The sequence below is a fragment of the Benincasa hispida genome, chromosome 8 (assembly GCF_027475165.1).
Source record: "Benincasa hispida cultivar pf3 chromosome 8, pf3_genome.v1.1, whole genome shotgun sequence".
NCBI lineage: Eukaryota > Viridiplantae > Streptophyta > Magnoliopsida > Cucurbitales > Cucurbitaceae > Benincasa > Benincasa hispida.
Genome location: NC_143485.1, coordinates 47483667 through 47504678, shown reverse-complemented (window position 1 = coordinate 47504678; position 21012 = coordinate 47483667). Strand labels below are relative to the sequence as shown.

General features: G+C 36.9%; 1 pseudogene; it reads right to left on the bottom strand.

Annotated features, from left to right (window-relative positions):
* Window positions 1-580: 580 nt before the first annotated feature.
* LOC150034634 (serine/threonine-protein phosphatase 7 long form homolog) lies at window positions 581-4223 on the bottom strand (annotated as a pseudogene).
* Window positions 4224-21012: the final 16789 nt, after the last annotated feature.

The window sequence follows — 21012 nt, the reverse complement described above, 5'->3', positions numbered from 1 at the left end:
CTAATTTTAATATTTATGATAATATTTTGAATTTTTTTAATATATAATGACAAAAATAGGGTAAGATGAAAACCTTTTCTAAGAATAGGTGTTTGGAGAAATTACTGACAAAATTGGGGTAGTGAAATCGTGTATGGGGTACACAATTGCCATGTGGTAAACTCATGTACCCGGTACACGAGTACCATTTAATCCAGTCAGCACCACGTTGGCTGACTGGTTGACCGATTAGATGCAAACTCATGGACCCGGTCCACGATTTGCTTTTCTTTTTTTTTTCTTTTTTTTTTAAGTGTGTTGACTAATTTTTTTTAATTGTAGATGTACAACAATATTAAGATTTTAGGAATTGATCCATAAATTCCTTCATTATTAAAATTAATTATATATTTAATCTACAATGAAAACAACTTGCACTCATATGAAAAAAAATGTCATTATATTAAAGAATATTTACAATTAGTTCTTTAATTTACAATTTGCAAATGAAAGTTTACATGAAATTTAAAAACAAACCCCCTAGCCCTTACCTCTTATGGAGGTTGTCTTCGTGTCCCTCTAAATTAGGTTCACCCTGTTGTCACTGTCGTCTACGACGAATACGTCTTCGATCGATGTCAACAATATTGAGTCGTCTTATTTGTTGAATAATACCTTCTACGTTGACCAATGTTTGCTGACACATTGAAAACAAGTCTGGTAAGTTGTTCTGCACTGAATATTTTTTAACATCGCCGATAAATTATTCTATACAATCAAAAAAATAAATATTCAACAATATTCATATCATATATATGGAAAATGTCTGATTTTAAATCTCTTACCATGCATTAATAGTAAGCGTCGTCAGGTGTGATAAATCGCCTCGTGATCGAATTGTACCAGGAAAAGTACTCGTCTGATACAGCTGACCCATTTGTTAATTCTCACTGTGCACAATGATCATGTCGTCCATGCCAATAGTATAAATATTCCGCATGGATTCGACGCCAGTCTTGGTCATGCTTACCTCTCAAATCAATCGGTGTAATGTTGGGAGTATATAGGACAACGAAGGTATCGTTTGTCGCAAACCAAACTGTCTCAACACACGATTTGGATGATGTCACTCTACTATATGGAAGCATATAAGAGGGCTAACGGTCAACCAGATGTCTTCACCATCACGACAATAATCAAGTAAGGATGACCAAATCTGTTGTGTGTATGGCGTCCAAATAATCTGACAAAAAAAAATAAGTATACATCTAAAATGTTTTAAATATTCATTTATATATACATTTGTTACTTGATTGTGCATCAGGATGTCAAATATTTTTCTGTACACGAGTAACATATTTGCTAACTGTTCAGAGGCAGCTAATACATCACTCCATCTAAAATTATAAAAAATACAATTAATTTATATTCTAAAATAAAATGGTAATGAAATAAATGTATAAATGAAATAATACCTGGCACTAAGTGGACGATGATCTCGGGCCTGTAGCTGGACTTGTGGTGCTATAATTGGAAATCTCTCATAAACTCATACTTGTAGTAGTATCAGTGGCCTCGCTATTTCCAACGCTTGTGCATTGGAAGCTCGACAAAGTTCTCTATAAAACCATGCAAGACATGCACCACCCCACGAGTACGTACGAACATGCTCGAAATCAGAAATGGTGGGAGGAACATGAGATGCACTAGAGTATTTGACTTGTTAGCAAAAAAAAATCCTCCAATAAGCTGCATGATGTATGCTCGTGCATACCTACATATGCTGATGTCGTCGGCATCGGGAGGTAATTCTGGAAACTGGGACGCCAACCAGGGGATACTCAATCTTGATCCTTTCAGATCCTCTGGTAGAACGCCTAAGAGTTCTTCACAAACGTTCTTCCAGTCATACTGTAGTGAACTTGTCAATGGTTGCCCGTCCACTCGTAACACAAATTGTATGGCAACATCTTGCAGCGTAATCGTACATTCCCCATAAGGCAGGTGAAATGGATGGGTTTCTGGCCTCCAACGCTCAACTAAAGTAGTAATAAGGTGCTAATCAAGTTGGATAAAACCAATTTGTGCAACCCCAAGAAAACCTGCATGCTGAACATAGGGAATAATGCGTGTTGAATTTTATGTCCTAAAACTCATAGTTTGTAAATTAATAAACATATTTTGTTTTGTTTTTTGATAAAGTTGTTATTGAAATTGTAATCTTGAATCCAATAAACTAAGGTCCTAAGGCTATTTAATATAGTTTGAACTTTATGTAATGATATAAACGTGGATCAAGTTCAAATATGTAGCCAAAATGGTCTATAGTATATGAATAAAGTTGGGCGCCTTATTCTGAGGACACTATGGATGCGGCTCACTTTGTAGTTAGTACAAACAATGTGATTCTGAATCGTTCATATAGAGATATGTGAGTGGGGCATCCTGCAATGAGTTTGCATAAGACTAAACCATGAAATAGTCACTTTTTATGTTCTAAATGTCGTTTTATGCATAAAACTGACTATTTCGTTAATTGATGACCTAGGTAACTTAATCTTAATCCTAAGCTAACTATGAACTCTTGTTCACTCGTAATTATCCTTAGATCTGCATAGGTGAGGGCAGCTCATTATCGCTGGCCCAATAAGTCTCCCATTTTAGTGGTAAGATCAGGTGGATAGCTGGGAACATAGGGTGTAAGACGGAATTCACTCCTACCCGTTATAAGGATAGTAGATAGGTTGTTCCCTTTAGTACTAAATCCAGGTCTTGAACAAGGGGCCCTATCCTCTCCTTAGCCTAAGAGGGATTCGGTTTATAGGTTGGACCTTAAACCAATTATTCATTAGAGGATTAGTGGAACTTAAGGAACAAGATGTAGTCTTGGGGGTAAAACGGGTTTTATGACCCAATCGAGATTACGAACAACCTGTGAAGGATTAGCTTACTAATCATGGTTATATCAAATGGACACAAATATATCTACAGTGAGGAGAGTGCAACTATGGGACTTTTGTGGAATGACCCGTTAGTTAACAAATGTTGATTAATTAGGTTAAAGAGTTTTACCAGTTAATCTCGGATTGTTGGAGCCCATGATCTATAAGTCCATTAGGTTCCCCTACTAGCTCATATGGAATAAACTTAGAACTGTATGATAGAATAATTCGAATTGTTCGAATTAGGTGAAGGGAGAGAAACCGACAAGTATATGTGATATAGTGGTCGGGTTTTCAGTTTAGAGATACAGCTTTAATATTTAAATGTGATTTAAATATCAAGAATATGAATACATTCATATTCGAAAGCTCGGAAATAATAGAAATGGTTAAAGATGTAAAAAGTCAAAGAGTTGACTTTTGACTTCGAAAAGTCAAACTTTGACCGACCTTATATTCAAATGTGATTTGTTTCGAAAAAATGAATGTAGATTCATGCTTGAGAGGTCAAAATTAGTCAACATGGAAAAAAATCATAAAAAAGTCAAAATGTTGACTTTTTTGTCAAAGTTTGATTTTGACAAAATGACTATTTTGCCCTTTGACTAAAGTTAGTGAGAAAATCCTAACTTTTGTTGGATAATTCCACCAACAAAATAGTGAGCTAGGTGTTAGCTTATATTGGAGACATTAAGCCCACTTAGATATTGGATTCTAGGTGTTGGATTTTTATAAAGTTATTTCATGCAATTTTGCATGGCCCTTTTCTATAAATATGGGCTTTTGAATTTGGATTAAAAACTTTTGACATTTTTTGCCAATTTTAGTTTTCAAAATTGGGCTGGAAAAATAAAAACCCAAACTCAAATTCATTCTTATTTTCCATCTCTTTTCTCTCTCTCGGTTTACTTCATGCATCAGGTCCCACAACCCGATTCTGAGTCCAAAGGATAGTAGGTCAACTCTAGTGGTAGTCCGGAAGAGTTCGGGTCGAGAATCAGCGAGGAAAAGCGTTTCAAGAGCTTCAAAGGTTGTATCCTATCCAAGTTAATTTACTGTTTTTCCTTCATTTTGCATGTTAATTTCCTTTTGATTAAAAGAAATTAGAGTGTAATTAGATCCTTTTTCCGCTGCGTATGTCTCGTGTTCCATCAATGCAGTGATCAAATGGGATAGTATGTTGTGCAGTCACTTCCCTTCTCCGACAACTCAACACTACAGTGGAAGAACTATCCATATTGATTGTGAACGATGCATCTTTTGTTGGTATAATTGTACAGGATTAGAAGGACCAGGCTCCATTACCTAAGAAGTTCAAATTACATTACATAATAAAATCCATGACATAAAAGATACATAAAAAGTACATAAAAAAATACAATTACATAAAATATAAGTACATAAAAAATACAAGTTAAAAAAAATACACCTAATGACCCGAATACGAAGCACCTAAGTTGTGGACAAGTGCGTCTGTTATGTCCTTCTCACTTGCAAATTATCCATCGCACTTTTTGGCTTGCCTCTCTCCAATCCATTTTATTATGAATACGCGTACTTTTTGGCCGACCTTGTTCTCTTAGTAAGTCTGCATTTGGACGAACTTTTGTAAATGATAATTCTGGTCAATAATCTGGGTGTTGAATTGGATGGAAGCGGCCTTCATAACAACGTTTGAAATTGGACAATTTGTAGCATTCATCAATAAGTGGTATGTATGTCATACGCATGTAATTACAAACTATAATTACATGAGAGCATGGATTCTTGAATGATTGCCACTTATTGCAAGAACATATTCTTTCTTTCAAGTTCAAAACTTGGGTGTGTTGTCCTTTATAGGGAGAAATCATACTCACCGTCATGTGACTAAGTCCATTTTTCCAAGTCAATGTCTGAAAAATATTCAAGACATTCAGGGTGCAATTGTTTCAATTCTTTCATGCACTGAATGAACTTGCGCCTTTGGTGTTGATTTCCTGCCTTAAACACCAAATTTTTTTAGTTTCTTTGATTTGTATTTCGTATTGAAATTACTAGCAACATGGCGAAGACAATATCGATGGTACACTCTAGGTTCACTCCAACCAATTTCTTCATTATTGATTGCAGCAAGAATGCTCTTATGTCTATCAGAAATCAAGCAAATACCCGTAACATATTGACGCAATGCACACAAAAATCATGACCAACTGGACGAATTTTCACCTTCGACAATAGCAAAAGTAAGGAAAAATATATGTTCATTTGCATCAATAGATAAGGCGGTCAATAATTTTCCCTTATACTTTTTGTAGAGATGAGTTCCATCGATCTGGATTAATCGCCTACAATGGTTAAATCCTTCTCTTGCAGGTCCAAAGGACCAAAAAACTCGTCCAAAAATAGTCGTACCTAGCACATCAGAGGGAAGGAAAAACCAATCTGTTCGTGTTTCTGGATTGTAATGAACAAGAGCACTCAACCAATACGAAAGCTCTAAATATGATTTCTCCCAATCACCAACTCTTTTCTCTTGGCTTTCCACACCCGCAGATAATTCACAATATAGCCATTTTGTTTTTTAATGGCCTCTTGGAGTAGGGCCACAAGTACGCCAGGATCAGCTCTAACTAAATTTTGAATTTCAATACTCATAAAATTTGAATCAAGCTGTGAATGATCCTGTGTCAATTCTAAAAACAAACATGAGTGTTCCCCTTGAAGTTTGGTGATTTGGACATCCCATGAGTTTTACGCCGACATGTCCGTAACCTCCAAGCACAATCATCACTCCATGATTTACATCTGACATACTAAAGATCTTGATTTAATTCTACTACAATAATTTTGTAGTGTTCTGTCACACAATATTTTTTTACAGCAGTAAATCTTCTTTGGTATTAAACAACATTCCTTTCTGTATTAAACTAAGTTATCTACATCTATATTACTTTCTTCCAAAGTAGACCCTAATTCACACGTTGAATTTGTAATTTCCTAATCTATTTGAGTGAACATATCCAACGGTACCAACTCAAGATCATGTTCCCATAGTTTCCAAATAATTCATCAACTTCAACGTCAATGTCACTATCTCCATCATTTCCATGTTCAAGAATAACTAAATCTTCAGGACGCATCGACATATTTATTATGAATTTTTCAACTGTTATAGTTGACAAAAAAAAAATATGTTAACCCAACAAAATCCAATTTTTAAGTTCAACATATAAGATCTAAATATTATACATTTAAATCAGTCAAATCTAATATTCATAAACTATACATTTAAATCAGCCCAAATTTAAGATCCATAAATATACATTTAAATCAGCCCAAATAAAAACAAAATAATATATCCATAAATCATACATTTAATTCAGCCCAAATGCAAACAAAATAATATATATATGAATCAATCTTCATTTTTATAAATATATATATATATATATATATATATATATATATATATATATATATATATATATATATATATATATTTCTACATTCAACCCAACAAATATATAATCATCCAACGAATTAATCATAAAAAAATAACCCAACAAATACACAAACATAATAAAAAATAGGCCAACAAAATCTAATTTCTAAGTTCATAAACTACATTAGACAAAATCAGCCCAACAAATAGACAAATATATACATATATTTTTAGATTCAACCCAACAAATAAATCATGAATCCATAAACTACAAATTAAGTTCAGCCCAAATGCAAATATATATAGGAAGATTATATATTGGAAAACAACATAGGGAAAGAATTTTACCACAGAAGCGTCGGACGATTTCGGACGGACGAACAAATTAAGGACGATTTCGGACAATTTTGGACAGGCGAACAAATGGAGGCAAAATGATGCACAAGACGGAAGCAAAATGAGGAAGATTTTGGATGATTTTGGACAGAGAAGACGAAACAAAAAAAGGCAGAAGATGATTTCAGACGGAAAAGGCAGAAGCTCAGATGAAGAAGAAGAAGGGGCGCGACGCTGTTTAATGGGGGAGGAGGTACACGACTTGAGGTAATCGTATATCGTCGCATGACTGCCACGGCAGACTACGCGTGCCAGATCGACAGGAACTCGTGTACTCGGTACACGATTTAGTGCTAATTGTGTACCGGGTATACGATTTAAAAACCTATTTTTGACCATACTATCACTCCTACCCTATTTTTATCATTATATATTAAAAAAACATTATTGAAAAAAAAAAAAAAAAAAAAAAAAAAAAAAAAAAAAAAAAAACTCTAATATTTTATAGTTTGAAAAAGTAGTTTATTTATCGATTTTATTAAATTTAAGAATAATTGGGGTAGTTAATTTTTTTTATTTCAAATATCTTGTTTGCTCTATAAAATTATATAAAATATTAAATTGTTTTCGAAAAGGAACAACATCTCGTTTTATTATTATTATTATTATTATTATTATTATTATTATTATTATACCAATACTTTCAATTTTGTGTTATATTTAAAATAGTAAAATAAAAACTTCATTTATAAGCAAAATATTAAACACTTTTTGTACCACAAATCTTTAAAAAAAAAAATGAATTTCAATATCTATGTCAATATTTTATGGTCATGAAAATGCCTATTTTTTTCTCATTATTATTTTTAAATGATTTTTTCTATTTTCAAGACATAATAGTTTATTCTCTTTCATTCATTAATTATGGGGCTTAACAAAGAGTTTTAACTTACCTGGTATTAGTTATAGTCATAAATTTATGATGCGATAAAAAATATAAGAATAATTAAAATTAAGAGGAAAATAAATATAAATATGAATCACAATGTGATTTGAAGATATAGCTTTTAGAATTGAGTTGAAATTTAAATGAGGAAGTCAAATTTAACATAATATCTCACTAATATTCTCCTCATATCTCCCTGTCTTAATTTTCTCAAATTTAACTCCTTTCCCCATTTTGAGAAAATAAAATGCCCGTGTGAATTTAGGGGGGAATAAAGTAAGCTAAAGAAGTAGTTACATTTTTTAAGAATATTCTCGACCTTTCTTCCATATCTCCTTATTCCCTAACTTTCTCAAATTGGTTTTCCTTTTGATTTTCTCATTATTATCATATCACGTTCTTCTTGATCAAAATATAGAATATGTTTTTTATTTTAGAAAAAAAAATATTCAAAATATTCTCAACTCCTCTTTCATATCTTCCTCTTCTCTAAATTTCACAAGTTAATCTCATCTCTCATATTTCCTCATTATTCTCACGTTTATCTTCATTAAAATAAAGTTCTTACTTTAAATTAAATTCTAAAAATAAACCTCTAATGTGAATTAAAGAAAAAATGAAGTATTTCAATGATGACTTACATTTTTTGTTTACTTGATAACGTTATTGTCGAGGATGCTGAGAAAAAAATGTAGGGAAGAAAATATCTACAATTATACACAAAAAAAACTATCAAAACAGAAACTTAAACAAAAGAAAGAAGAAGAGGAACAAAGTGTTCGCAAACGAGTGTAAATCAAAATAAAAGAAATTCAAAATTTCCTAAAAAGTAAATATAGAATGTTTTGGTGTTGAATTGTAGTAAACACACATGAGAACTTACATTTTTTTTTTTGTTTGTTTGATAATGTTTTTTTTCCAATATGTAGAGAAAAAAATATAGGGAAGAAAATATATACAGAAAACAGAAGGAAAGAAAGAAGAGGAACAAAGTGTTCGCAAATAAATACAAATCATAAGAGAAAATAAAAATTTTCTATATAGAAAGGTGTTTGATAAGTTGTTTCCTTTGGGAAAGATGTTTTAGGGGAAGAGTGGTAAAAAAATAAGATGTTATAACTAACTATTAAATGAGGGTATAATAGGATTATGTTTAAAAGTCAAGGGTAAAATAGGAAATTGAAAATTCTCCTACTTATCCTCTTTTAATATAATATAAATGGTTAAAAAAAATAGTCTTTGAACGTTTATAAAAGTCACATACTTTAGTGGATACTGATTTTGTTTCCGTATTCTTTTAAATCCATAACAATTTATTATGTAATAAAAATTGTCGAAAAGATTTTACATGATAGAGACTAGATTGTTTACAAATTTAAAAGTATATGGATTAAATTGCTGCAATTTTAAAAATAGGGAGATTAAATTGTTACTTCCATAAAAGTTTAGGGATAAAAAGTAAAGAAATTTTTACGGATAGAAAAAATGTCAAATTATTTACAGAAATAGCAAAAAAACAATGGGGACTGTTTGAGGCGCTGAGTGAAAATAGAATATCTGGAGTTCATATGTCTATATTTGGGATGCAGAGTTATTTAGTTTGAATTCATATATCTGTGTTTGAGATGTAGAGTTGAGTTCATATATATGTGGTATTTGGTATAGTTTTCTGAATTCTAAGACCTCGTTTGGTAATTTTTTCTTTTTTTTTTAAATTAGGCATATGAACACAACTTCTACCTCCAATTTTTTTCCTTTATTATCTAATTTTGACCAATTGTTTAAAAAACCAAACCAAATTTTGGAAACTAATAAAAGTAGTTTTCAAAAACTTATTTTTATCTTTAAAATTTGGCTAAAAATTCAATCATTGTAATTAAAAATGATGCAAACCAGTGTAAGAAATGTGGATGAAATAGACTTAATTTTCAAAACAAAAAAATCGAAAACCAAATGATCACCAAACGGGACCTAAATAATCTATTTTGATGATTACTATTTTTTATTTTTAATTCAATAATTCTACCCATCTTTGTTTCAATAAAATAAGGATTGCGATTTTTTTCTTTTAATTTTTAAAGTTTTTCTTTCTTTTTTTTAGGTAATGAATAACAATAATCCTACATTCTTGCATAAATATGGTTAAATAAAACGACAAACCAAAGAAAAATCAAAACTTTTTATTCCTAATTTTTCTCCATGAATTTCATCTTCTTTTTGTTCTTATGAATTTTTTTAAAAAATTAAATCTCTCACATCATCTTAGCAACCAATCGAGTGCCACCACATTTCTTCAATAATTTCACTTTCAATTCCTTCAAATTTGGAGGATTATCAGTGAATAAATCTTTATTTTTCACTAATTCTTGCTATAAAATGTTTCAGGAAAAATAATCTTCATTTTATGGTTTTTGTTATGTTATATATTTTTCAACTACACATATGCTTTATTAAATATTCTTCGCATTCATTTGTTACAATTAAATAAAAATATATTTTATAAATTTTTACATATAAATATTACACTTAATATAAACAAAATACTATTACTTATATAATCAACAATCTTACAGCATACTGTAACAGTCATCATTCTAATAATAGTCGGACATAATTGTCAAAGTTGATTATTGAAGCCGATTTTCACTGGAGTTTGTAGTCAAAGGTGATTGTAGGTGCCTGAAATTGGTCGCATAAAGGTGGTATTAGAGTTAGTCTTTGGAGTTTATCGTCGGATGTGGTTTTCGAAACTTAAAGTTGATCGTGCGAAAGTGGTCGTCAAAGTTGATCATCGAAGATGATTTTTGCTGAAATTTGTAGTCGAAGGTAGTTGTCAGAGCCTAAAGTTGGTGGCATAAAGGTGGTACTGGAGTTGGTTGTCAGAGTTTGTCGTTGGAGGTTGTTGTCCAAGGCCGGAGTTGGTCGTTGGAGTTGCTCGCTCGAAAGGTGTTTATCGAAGGTGATTTTCGTTGGAGTTTGTAGTTGAAGGTGATTGTGGGTAGAGGTGTTTAAATGGCCCAACAACCCGAATCCGGACTATCCAACCCAAATTGTAAGAGATTGGGTTGGGTTAGTTTTAATTTTGGGTTGGGTTATGTTGAATTTTTATGTGTTTTTCTAGAGTTGGGTTGGGTCCAGTTTACACTTTTAAAAATTCAGGTTGACCCAACCCAACTCCCAACTCTCCGTTCTTCCAATGTTTTTAATGGCTCCACCCATCGACCACTGTCAGTGACTATCGCTGTCACACTTTAGAAATCAACTCTGGGTTCCTACAACCACCTCTGATGATAACTTCAGTGATCAACTCCGGGCTCCAACGACTATCTCTGATGATAAATTTCACGACCACCTTCGTACGACCAACTTCGACGACCAATTCCAGGCTCCGACAACCACCTCCGATGAAAATTCCAACGGCCACCTTTGCGTAACCAATTCTAACAACCATCTTTTTAGGCTCCTACAACTAAGGTGGGTTAAGTTGGGGAGATTTCTTGGACCAAGACAAAAATTCGGGTTGGTCAGGTTGGCTACTCGAATGACTCGAATAGGTTCTCTAGCCTAACCCCTGAAATTTGAGTTAGGTTAGGTTGGATTTTCGGGTTATTTAATTTCTTTTTCTTTTCTTTTCTTATTGCATTTGTTTAATTAACTTAAAAATATTTAAAGTTGTGTACAACACATAATAATTAAAATTTTATAAAACTCAAATGTTAAATATCAAAATCCAAGATATCTATTACAAACGTTGGTAAAATATACCAACTCAACTTCACGAAAAATGAAAGTTGGTGGGCCAAACATTAAATTGGTGTATTATACTAACTCAACTTAACTCATGTTGATGAGCCAAACACCTCTTGATAGACGTTGATTGGCTTCTATCAACCTCCATCAATCATAGACTTTTATCAGTTTATATCACCGATATTCTATCAATTTCTATCATTGATAGATTTCAATCAGCCTTTATCAATGATATACTTCTATCAGTTTTTAATGCTAATAGACACTGATAGACTTCTATTAGTGTCTAAGACTTGTAGCAGTTTCTATTGTCGATAGACGCTAATAAAAGTTTCTATCACAAATAGATACTGATAGACTTAAATATAGGTGAGTTTAGTTTGAGGGATATTAGACTAGCACATTGGGGGAAAACTTAATTGGCAAGAGAGTTTCTTGAAGGCATTATTCAGACTTAAAGTTATTGGTTTTAATACTCTTCTCTTTTGTTTGTAGATTTCAAGGAGTTGAGGATAATATCTTATGAGGCTTTCACTTTGGAGTTACCTAAGAGTATTGTGGTGCTTGGAGGATCGTGCAGTCTCTCTTTCTTGTTATTACATATGCTATGTGTTTTATGATTAAGGATCATAACTCGCTTTTTTTTATTATTAAGTATATTGTGTCCAAATAAGTTTTATTCACTTGTTGGGAGAGATTGTTTGTAGCTTTTGAATTATTCATGAGGTTGTTAGTGTTTTAATATTGAAAGTACTAATACATAATTGTAATTTTGGAATTATTCAAATAATTGTTGGTTTAGTAACGTTGTAGACATAAAATTGTAAATATATATTATTTTTTATATGGTTGACAAGATTGAAAATGTATGTGTTTATTTGGATGGTGAATATTGTTTATCTTATATATATCAATGTGATTATTGGACCTCAAAACAGGAGCAATTATGTAAGTAATTTTAAATAGTACAACTTTTTCAGAAAAATACATACAAACTTGACAAGCAAAACGTATCAAGTATTCATTTAGTTGTCAATTTTTGGATGTCAAGAAGAAATTTCATTTGACAAGTAAAAACTGTCAAGTTATAAAAACTTTGATCCATATTAAATATCAAGAATTTAGATACTTGACACTTAAAATAAGTCAACAGATCTCATATACTTGACAGTTATAATATATCAAGTAAATTACAGCTTGACGCTTTTAGCCAGTCAAAAAAATTTTCTTATTCTTGACATGGGATTACTTGACGTTTTTAAAAACGTCAAGTAACACTGATACTTGACTGCGAAAAAAGGTCAAGTAATATAGTTTTTGTAGTAGTGTTTAGTCTATCACTTGGTCTTCCATTGCTATGATTATCATTTTAATTACTATTTTGGAATTAGCAACAAAACTACCAAAAGCTACTATCACTTGGTCTATATTTGACTTTCTATTCTCTATCATTGTCATTCTAATTAACATTTTTTAAGAAATGGAAGGGGAGGAGGAGGAGCACTAGAAGAATTTCGGGCTTTAATGTCGGTTTTAAACCTACATTAAAAATAGTGTTATTAAAGTCTTTTAATGTTGGTTGTCTTTAATGTCAACTTTAAACCGACATTAAAGGGCTTTAATAACACTATCTTTAATGTCGGTTGCAACCGACAATAAAGCCCTTTATTGAAATTTGCAACCGACATTAAAGCCCTTTAATATCGATTGCAACTGAAGTCCAAGAATCAAATGAAGCCCTTTAAACCGACATTGTAGCCCAAAATCTGTCCGTTTTATCAATTATTGTTCGTCTTTTTTTAAAATTCCGTTGCCGAATCCATTTTTTCGATCAAAAAGTATAACATGACACATCATCATCGAACACTGTGGCTATGAAATATTATTTATGTATGGATTGCAAATCTATTACATTTAATCCATAAATACTGCTATAAAATTATAATTCAAAAGGTCGTACAATAATTCAGCCCTTGAAAACACAAATTACAAGTAATACAACATTATGAGTTTACTGTCCCTCTCCACTTGGTAAGTATGGATCCCTTCATAATTCTTCTTGAACAGACCCACCCAGGTTTAGCAATGTCTAGTTATAGGCATCTTTGTCTGACCATTGTTGTTCAAAGGATCACAAACAAAAAAGGTTTAAGACAAAGGATTGTAAATGAAAATATGATCAGAATTCATATTCAACTAACAGTATTTATTGGGAATGTATATAAATAGTACATTCAAGGAAAAATTCTTTACTAGAGTTCCCCAAGAAAAAGCATAGAGAGGTTGCGATACCAAATCTTTAGTCCTTTGTTGCATCCGCAAAACAAGAAAACTTAATAGTTGAATAAATGAGAGAATTTTCTTTTTCAAGATCTTGAAGAAGAAAACCTTGGTTACCTAGATATGAGATACGAAGACGATGGAAAATTTTCGACAGCATCATGATGAAGTTGGACTCATCAACTAAAACTTATTAAAACTATGAGTCAAACATTCTTTTAGAGTATTTAATTAGCATAATGCACATGTTCTCAAGCCAATCAATCGTTTAGTTCCTGCATCTATCGCTTAGCTCCAGCGGCCCATCGTGTAGCTCAATCATTTAGTAAACGATCTCATTCTCAATGATCTCGCGCATAGGCTATCATTCAGCTACCGCGCCCATCGTTTACCTCCATCGTTAAGCACTGACGCCTTATCGTCTAACTCATTCGCCTATCGCTTGATGTCATCGCCTATCGCTTAGCATTCTGCCTATCGTGTAGCGCATCTGCTCATCGTCTAGCACAGCACGGCTATCGTCTAGCACTCACGCCCATCGCATATTGCCATCGTGTAGTTTATCGCTTAGCGCCCACACATCGCTTTAACGCTCAACGTTATCGTCTAACGCTATCGTCCAACTTCTACGCTTATCGTCTAGTGCTTACACTAATCGTGTAGTACTTTGCCTATTGTATAACTCGATCGTCTAGCGCGTCACTCCTCATCATTTAACGTCGCGCGCATATCTACACGATCGTGTAGCACATCGCTTAGCTCCGTGCATCTACTATACAATTGTCTACCTCATCATTTAACTCCCTGCATTGCTACAGAATCGTCCAGCTCCCTCCTACACGATCGCCTACCTCATCGTTTAGCTCCCCGCATTGCTACACGATCGTCCAGCGCCCGCCTACACGATTGCCTACCTCATCATGTAGCGTCGCTCACTTACTAGATGATCGTCTACCTCATCGTGTAGCGTTGCTCATTTGCAACACGATCGTTTTCACTGCTCTTGCTCACGCATACCCAATGCATGAGCAACTCTTGGCAATGCATCGTGTCAATACTTAAACAAATGTATCATATACAACAAAACCATTAATCAGATCGAATTTCAAAGGCTATAGACACATAAAAAGGCCCAAATCTAGGATCAAAGAGACATATTGGAGTGAAACCACAGCTGACTTTCATTGAGACATTTACACAAACAGTTGAGAGGCATAAACAAAAGAACAAAAATTGCTGTGAGTTTAAGAGAGGAAAAAAAAAAAGCATACTAATTTGGGCGGCAGTGCAGTGGACAAAGACGAACGACGGAAGATCTCGAGAGACGCAGCGAGAGAAAATCAAACGACGAACGGCGGCACACACCACGTGGGAATATGAACTTCAAATCTGGAGACACATGATTAGTGTCACGGTCATGCTTGTCCAGGGCCTGTTGCCCATGGCCGCATGCTCGATCCAACCCCCTTCTAGCATACTTTCATATCATGTATTGTATTAGCTTAGTTAGCTTGCTTTCTTTACATTTTCATTGTAAGTGACCACTCGCCCTTTTACATATGCAAGGGTGCCAGTTGGCTTTTTGTTCAGAATGCACTATATGGGGATAAGACTAACCATCACTTCCCCATACCCAAAGTAGTACTCTATAAAGCTGTTGTTGTTGCTTATTGCTTTCTAGTCTACTACAATCTTTCTTTCTTTATTCACACTCACAAAAACTGCTTACGAAAACCTTTTCTCCAAACCCGTTTTCTAAAACCGTTTTCCCTAAAACGGGGGTGGAGGTTGCGAGAGGTACTCGGAGTGCCACCGGTAGTCCGTATTCGAATTGGCTGCTTGTTCATGAGTGGGAACAAGTGCTGCACAATCGCTAAGAAAAGCTCCCGAAAGAGCGATTGTGACAGTTAGTATCAGAGCCAACTCGGCTCATAGAGGAAAAGATCAGTGATCATGTCGGCGACGAAGAACCTGAACAAGTCCCACGTGGATAGGTTGGTAGAGATAGAAGAGCAAATGCTCTACCTAAGAGAGGTCCCGGATAATATCCACTTCCTAGAGACTCGGCTACAAGAAGTTGCTAAGAAAGTCGATGGAATTGATGCTGTAGTGGGCCGCCTAGACGAATTACCCGTCAAAGAACTGATGATGAGGGTAGATACCCTTGAGACCAAAACAGCACGGTCCGCCAGCTTTGAACGTGGCGATAGCTCATCGGGCTCTGTTGCCCATATAGAAGAGTGCGTCGAAGAGTTGGACGACTCCCAAAATGCAATACTTCAGATGGTAACCAATTTGTCTGAAGACTTTCGGTCGGCCCTTGACGTCGTCAGAACCAAGATAGCGGATGTGAGCGCAAGGGTGAATCTCACCATCCGAGCGGTAGGAAACCAAGCCCCATCTGGGGGAGCAATGGCAGTAAACAGAATAAAAATCCCAGAACCAAAACCCTTTTGTGGGGTGCGGGAAGCAAAAGCCCTGGAAAACTTTATCTTCAACCTTGAGCAATGTTTCAAGGCGACGAACACGGTGACTGAAGAGTCGAAAGTCACACTAGCAACGATGCATCTGGCTGAGGATGCAAAACTACGGTGGAGATCACGATTTACAGACATACAGGAAGGACGATGCATAATTGATATTTGGAATAGATTCAAACAAGAACTTCGCTCGCAGTTCTTCCCTGAAAATGTTGATATCCTAGCTCGACGAAAACTCTGAGAGCTGAAGCAAACAGGTAACATCAAGGACTACGTAAAATAGTTTACAGGACTCATGTTGGAAATACGAGATATGTCCGAGAAAGACAAGGTCTTTTGCTTTGTCGAAGGGCTGAAACCGTGGGCGAAATCAAAATTATATGAACAAAGAGTACAAGATCTCCCCTCTGCCTATGCGACAGCTGAACGGCTATACGACCTTAGCACTGACTCGCAAGATGTGAGGAAGTAGTCAACTTCCTCAAATGGGGGAAATAGAAACAGTCGTTCCAGTCCTCCCAGACCTGGAGGAGGAGACAAAAACACAAAGGGGGACCGTAAACCATCCCAACCGAGATCAGGAAACAACTGGCGGGGGCTGCCGCAACAGCATAACAATTACAATCGCCCCCTATCTTGTTTCATATGTAGAGGGCCACACAGGGTGGGCGAATGTCCAAATCGGACAGAGTTCAATGCTTTTCAAGCCACATTAGCCTCTAGCTCAGAAGACAAGGTTGAACTGGGGGAGACAGTAATCGAGCCAGCTGCAGAAATTGAGAATCCCAAGATGGAGGCATTGAAATTCTTATATGCGCTCCAGAAGAAAATGGGAAAGGCGACGGAGCCATTAGAGAGAGGACTCATGTATGTGGACTCTTCGGTTAACCAAAAATCGGCCAAGAGCACTATGGTCGACTCTGGAGCCACCCATAATTTCATGACTGAAATGGAAGCCCGCCGCCTGAACTTGACCTGGGAAAGAGATGCAGGGAAGATGAAAGCTGTGAATTCTACAACCCTACCGATTACGGGGATAGCGAAGAGAACTCCGGTGAAGTTAGAAGACTGGAAGGGCCTTGTTGACTTCATGATTGTCAAGATGGATGATTTCGACGTGGTATTGGGGATGGAGTTCCTACTTGAACATAAAGTTATACCAATGCTCCTCGCCAAATGTCTAGTCATTACCAGATCCACACCCACCGTAGTTCAAGCCAGTATCAAGCAGCCAAATGGGGTGAGAATGATCTCAGCCCTCCAATTGAAGAGAGGTCTGGCCCACAACGAACCCACGTTCATGGCCATCCTGATAGAATCAGTTGAATCCACAGAAGAGGATATCCCCCGAGACGTTCTATTCGTCTTGGAAGAGTATCGAGATGTCATGCCTAAAAGCTTGCCCAAGTCCTTACCCCCACAAAGGGGGATTTACCATGAGATCGAGTTGTTATCAGGGGCAAAGCCGCTCGCCAAGAATGCATATCGGATGGTCCCGCAAGAATTGGCCGAACTCCGAAAACAGTTAGATGAACTATTAGATGCGGGATTTATCAGACCGGAAAAGGCCCCTTACGGAGCCCCAGTACTGTTTCAAAAGAAGAAGGATGAGAGCTTTCGGTTATGCATCGACTATCGAGCCTTGAACAAGCTCACAGTCCACAACAAATATCTCCTTCCTATCATTACCAACTTATTTGATCGGCTTCACAGCGCTAAGTATTTCTCGAAGCTGGACCTGCGGTCGAGATATTATCAGGTCCGAATTGCTGAAGAAGACGAACCTAAGACGACCTGTGTCACGAGATATGGAGCCTTCGAATTCCTCGTGATGCCCTTTGGCCTCACCAATGCTCCAGCAACTTTCTGTACCTTAATGAACCAAGTGTTTCACGAATACCTGGACAAATTCGTCGTAGTGTATCTCGATGACATTGTAGTCTATAGTGCCTCGCTGAAGGACCATCGACATCACCTCCAACTAGTCTTCGGAAAACTGTGGAAAAATCAGTTGTATGTAAAGAGAGAGAAGTGCTCCTTTGCCTAAGAGCGCATAAATTTCCTCAGCCACGTGATTGAGTGTGGTCGGATTGGTATGGAAGAGGGCAAGGTGGCCGCGATCAGAGACTAGAGGGTACCATCATCCGTGACGGAACTACAATCCTTCCTCGGACTAGCCAACTACTATAGGCGGTTCGTAGAAGGATTCTCAAGAAGAACAGGGCCATTAACCGAACTGTTGAAGAAAAATAGCCAATAGAGCTGGACTGCTGAATGTCAAGCCGCCTTTGAAGGCTTAAAGAAAGTGATGATTGAAGGGCCGGTCCTCGGAATTGCCGACGTGACCAAGCCATTTGAAGTTGAGACGGATGCTTCTGACTTCGCATTGGGCGGTATCCTCCTCCAAAACGGACACCCCATTGCGTATGAGAGTAGGAAACTAAATGATGCCGAACGAAGGTATGCCGCCTCCGAGAAAGAGATGTTTGCAATAGTTCACTGCTTGAAGGCCTGGAGACAGTATTTCTTGGGGGCCAAGTTTGTGGTCAAGACCGATAATAACTCCATTTGCCACGTCTTCAACCAACCGAAGTTGTCGTCGAAACAGTCACGGTGGCAAGAGTGTCTAGTGGAGTTCGACTTCCAATTCGAACATAGATCGGGGAAAAGTAACCAAGCGGCCGATGCTCTTAGCCGAAAGAGCGTGCATGTTCACCCACCTACAGGCAAGTACGTTGAGTGCAATAGTACGAGAAATTGTCAAAACTCACTTGACAAACAACACAGTAGCGCAGGCCATCATACAGTTGGCCAAAGAGGGGAAGACACGCCAGTTTTGGATGGAAGACAATCTACTATACACCAAGGGCAATCGCCTCTACATCCTCAGATCTGGGGAGTTACGAAGGTCGCTGATGAAGGAATGTCACGACACACCGTAGGCAGGACATAATGGTTGGTAGAGGACTTTTGCCCTCCTGAAACAAGGCTACTACTGGCCAAGCCTTCGAGATGATGTCATGCAATTTACCAAGACTTGCCTTGTTTACCAACAAGACAAGGTCGAAAGGGCGAAATTAGCGGGTCTGCTGGAACCCCTACCTGTGCCCTATAGACCATGGGAGAGCGTGTCTCTCGACTTCATCACCCATTTGCCCAAGGTGGGAAAGTTCGAATCGATCCTTGTTATCATCGATCGGTTCTCAAAATATGCCACTTTCATCCCAACGCCGAAGATGTGCACAGCCGTGATGACTGCCCAACTGTTCTTCAAACACATCGTGAAGTTATGGGCGTCCCCACGAGTATTGTTAGTGATCGGGACGGAAGATTCACTGGGACATTTTGGACAGAATTGTTCAAAATATTGGGGTCAACACTGAATATCTTCTCTAGCTATCATCCCCAAACTGATGGCCAGACGAAACGCTTCAACAGTATGCTTGAGGAATATCTGCGTCACTTTATCGACGCTAGGCAGAAAAACTGGGTCCAGTTGTTAGATGTGGCTCAGTTCAGCTTCAATAGCCAGCAGAGTTCCGCAACCGGAAAAACGCCCTTCGAAGTGGTGTGTGGTAGACAGCCACTCATGCCACACTTGGTGGACCACCCTTATGCAGGCAAAAGTCCTCAGGTACATAACTTCACTAAAGAGTGGAGTAAAACCTCTGAGATAGCTTGCGCCTACCTGGAAAGAGCATCAAGAAGGATGAAGAAATGGGTTGATAAGAAGCAGAGGGCCCTCGAGTTTCAAGCTGGCGACAAGGTCCTGATCAAGCTACGACCGGAACAGTTTCGTTTTCGAGGCCAGAGAGACCAACGGCTAGTAAGGAAATATGAAGGTCCAGTGGAGGTAATTGAGAAGGTCGGGAGAACCGCATATAAGGTTCAGTTACCCTCATGGATGAAGATTCATCCTGGCATCCATGTGAGTATCCTGAAGCCCTATCATCCCGATCTCGAGGACGAACAACGAAATATGCTAAGACGCCCACCGGTCACGATGAAGAATTCCGCTGAGAAAGAAGTTGCACAAATCATGAATAAACGTACGAGCCGTATTGGAAGACCCAGACGAGAACTGACAGAGTTCTTAGTGAAATGGAAAGATCTCCCAGACGAAAAGATTAGTTGGGAGCGAGCCGAAGATTTGAAGAATGCAGCTCCAGCTATCGCAGATTTTGAACAAGGTCGATTGATGGGGACGTCAACCAATTAAGTGGGGGAGAATGTCACGGTCATGCTTGTCCAAGGCCTGTTGCCCATGGTCGCATGCCCGATCCAACCCCCTTTTAGCATACTTTCATATCATGTATTGTATTAGCTTAGTTAGCTTGTTTTCTTTGCATTTTCATTGTAAGTGACCACTCGCCCTTTTACATATGCAAGGGTGTTAGTTGGCTTTTTGTTCAGAATGCATTATATGGGGATAAGACTAACCATCACTTCCCCATACTCGGAATAGTACTCTATAAAGCTGTTGTTGTTGCTTATTTCTTTCTAGTCTACTACAATATTTCTTTCTTTATTCACACTCACAAAAACTGCTTACGAAAACCTTTTCTCCAAACCCGTTTTCTAAAACCGTTTTCCCTAAAACGGGGGTGGAGGTTGCGAAAGGCACTCAGTGTGCCACCGGCAGTCCGTATTCGAATTGGCTGACTTGTTCGTGAGCGGGAACAAGTGCCGCATAATCGCTAAGAGAAGCTCCCGAAAGAGCGATTGTGACAATTAGCGTATCAAGTTTGGGTGCTTATTTATCAAAGCGGGAGTATAAGACACAGAAAAATAACTGAAGAGGGAGCAGTAGACCGGGTTGTGACGCTTCGATAGAACGAGCTTCACCCACGATCAGATCCGGGTTGGCTATGGCAG